Source organism: Cicer arietinum, chromosome 2 (assembly GCF_000331145.2).
Source record: "Cicer arietinum cultivar CDC Frontier isolate Library 1 chromosome 2, Cicar.CDCFrontier_v2.0, whole genome shotgun sequence".
NCBI lineage: Eukaryota > Viridiplantae > Streptophyta > Magnoliopsida > Fabales > Fabaceae > Cicer > Cicer arietinum.
The window spans coordinates 37452735-37456437 of record NC_021161.2 but is presented as its reverse complement, the minus strand read 5'-3'; positions in this window follow the sequence as shown (position 1 = coordinate 37456437).

The following is a 3703-nucleotide window of genomic DNA, read 5'->3' as shown; positions in this document are numbered from 1 at the left end:
CTCTAGAGTCCATGGCAGCAGTTACAGTGCAGGCTTTCCAAGCTTTGGTTGAATCTCAAGCTACTGCTCAAGCCTCTGCGCAAGCTGCTACTCAAGCTGCACAGGTTGTTGCTCAAGCTACTACCTATAGTGATGGCCAAGGAAATATGCAAATAAATAAGTTCATGGTGATGGATCGATTCCACAAGACTAACCCTCCATCGTTTGAAGGTCACTATAATCCTGATGGACCTCAAAAGTGGTTGCAAGAGGTTGAGAAAATTTTAAGAGGAGTGGCATGTCCCGAAGGTCAAAAAGTGCATTTGGGAACCTTTATATTGACAGAGGAAGCTGAACATTGGTTGGATAGTGCGCGCCAACGTTTAGATAATGCAGGGACTACAATTACTTGGGTGGTATTCAAGAACATGTTCTTAGTTAAGTATTTTCCTGAAGACATCTATAATAGGAAGGAAATGGAATTTGTTAAATTGGAACATGGGAATATGTCAGTAGCGGAGTATGCCGCTAAGTTTGAGGAGTTATCAAGATACTATCCACTCTATGTTGGAGAGGCAGGAGAAAAGTCTAAGTGCATCAAGTTTGAAATGGGACTTAGGCCAGAGATCAAGACACAGGTTGGAATGCAAGAGATCCGTGACCTTCCTACCCTAGTGAATAAGAGTAGGATTTATTATGAGGATTTTCGTGCTGAAAAGGCACATTACCGAAACACTGGAACCATGAAGGACAAGAGGCCTATGCATCATAATAGAGAGAAACCTTACTCTTTAACTCCTAGTAAATCTGGAAGTCGTCTGAATTATCAACAATACAATTTTTCAGCTAGAAAAGGAAATAGTAGTGGTAAAGGAAAAGGAAATGGAAACAATTATAGTTATGGGGGTGGTAGAGGAAACCCCAATGGACGAGTAGTTAGTAATGTGAATAGTAACAAAAGGAGTCAAGCCTCGAGCAACAACAATGGTAATAATGGTGATCCAGCTACTCCTATCTGATGTCACAGGTATGGTTAGCTAGGTCACATGGCATATGAATGTAGAGATAGTGGAATTACTTGTTTTAATTGTCAACAACAAGGCCACATCAGCACCACATGCCCCTACCCAAGGAAGACTCCACAACCTAGAAACTAGAGTTCCCAAGCCAGCCGACCAAAATCCAAAGGAAGAATCTTTGCCCTCAGTGGTGCAAGAGCGTTTGAGAAAGACAACTTGATCCAAAGTACATGTCTCATAAGTGATACTCCTTTATTTTTGCTATTTGATTGTGGTGCCATTCATTCCTTTGTGTCTCTTGATTGTGTTAGACGTTTAAGACTACCTATGTCTCGTTTGCAGTATGATTTGATTGTGAACATCCCAACTAGTAATTCTGTTGATACCTCTAGTGTTTCTCTTGACGTTTCTATCCATGTGTGTGGAAGGGACTTCCGAGTTGACTTAGTGTTTACCTTTGCGTCTGGTCGATGTGATTCTTGGTATGGATTAGCTATCTGCCAACCGTGTCCGCGTAGATTTTTTTAGTAAGACCATTGAATTCATGGAGTCAGAAGAGAGGGATAAGCCTAGCCATATATCCGCCAACCAAGTGAAGGCACTCTTGAAAGAAGATGCCAAGTTATACATGATCCTAGCCTCATTGGAATTTGAAGAAAAAGTGGTAATACGAGATATCCCTATTGTGGGTGAGTTCCTTGAAGTATTCCCTGAAGATGTCAATAGTTTACCACTAGAGCGTGAGATTGAGTTTAGCATTGACCTTGAACTAGGTACTAGACCCATATCCATGGCACCGTATAAGATGTCTCCCTTAGAATTGTTTGAGCTTAAGAAGCAATTGGAAGAGCTTTTATATAAACAATTTATAAGGCCTAGTGTGTTACCAATGGGTGCACCTGTGTTATTGGTTAAGAAGAAGGACGGCTCTATGAGGTTGTGTGTGGATTACCGCCAACTTAATAAAGTGACAATCAAGAATAAGTACCCACTACCTAGGATAGATGGCCTTATGGACCAATTGAGAGGATCCTGTGTGTTTAGTAAGATCGAATTGAGATCAAGTTACCATCAGATCCGAGTGAAGTCTTCTGATATCCCCAAAACCGCATTTAGGACCCGTTATGGCCATTATGAATATTTGGTTATGCATTTTGGTATGACTAATGCACCAAATAATTGTTTCTCCGTTATGGCGAACATTTAAGGATAGTCTTGCAAACCCTTAAGGAGAAACAATTATTTGTCAAGTTGTCTAAGTGTGAATTTTGGTTAGAGGAAGTAAATTTTCTTGGACATGTAATTTCGAAAGGTGGAATAGTTTTTGATCCTTCCAAGGTGGAGAGTGTCTTAGAATGGAAAACACCTAAATCAGTGACTGAGATTAGGAGTTTCCTAGGATTAGCAGGTTATTATCGTAGGTTCATAGAAGGATTCTCCAAGTTGGCCTTACCTCTAACTAAGTTGACCCGAAAAGGGGAATTATTCTTGTGGGATACCCATTGTGAGAATAGTTTCCAAGAGCTTAAGAAACGATTGACCTCTGCACCAATCTTAGTGTTACCTAACCTGAGTGAACTCTTTGTAGTGTATTGTAACGCGTGTGGTTCAGGATTAAGTGGAGTACTTATGCAGGATGAGAAGGTGGTAGCATATGCTTCTAGGCAACTAAAGATTCATGAGAGGAACTACCCTACCCACGACTTAGAACTAGCAGTAGTTGTTTTTGTACTTAAGATGTGGAGACATTATTTATATGGATCTAGATTTGAGGTTTTTAGTGACCATAAGAGCCTTAAGTACCTTTTTTGACCAAAAGGAGTTAAACATGAGGCAACGTAGATGGATGGAATTTCTTAAAGATTTTGATTTTGAGCTTAACTGTCATCCTGGAAAGGCCAATGTAGTGGTTGATGCCTTGAGTAGGAAGACTTTGAGTGTGTCCGCCTTAATGGTTAAGCATAGTGAGTTGTTGGAACAGTTTAGAGACCTTAGTTTAGTTTTGAAGTGACACCATAAAGCATTAAATTGGGAATGTTGAAGGTAACTAATGGACTATTAGAAGAGATTGAAAAGAGTCAGAAGTTGGATTTATACCTTTTGGATAAGTTACAGTTGATTGACCAAGGGAGAGAACCTGATTTTAAAACGGGTACAGATGGAATTTTGAGATTTAAGGAGAGAATTTGTGTTTCCGGTGTAGAGGAGTTAAGAAAGATGATCTTAGAGGAAGGACATAGGAGTTGTCTAAGTATTCACCCTGGAGCCACAAAGATGTATAAAGACCTCAAGAAGATATTTTGGTGGCCTAAAATAAAAAAAGATGTTGCTGAGTTGGTGTATGCTTGTTTGACCTGTCAAAAGTCTAAGGTAGAACACCAGAAACCTTCAGGCTTAATGCAACCTGTCGAAACTCACCCCTCATTGCTTGTGTTTGGCATTTGCAATGAACGCAGACGAGTTGTAAGCTGCAGGTGATGACTAGTACCATCGGAGAGGCGGAAGCCATCTTGTCTTGAAGACTCTTATTATATGCATTGTGTTCATGTTATTTTGAGCATTTTATTTATTTTGGAAATTCCCGCTCTAATAGTGACATCGGGTTGGGACTACATTTGCACTTGATATTAAACATATGTATTTGTACTTCAAAAATGATTTTGTTGTCTGATATTGTGATTTCAAGTTGTTAAGTTTGATGGAAC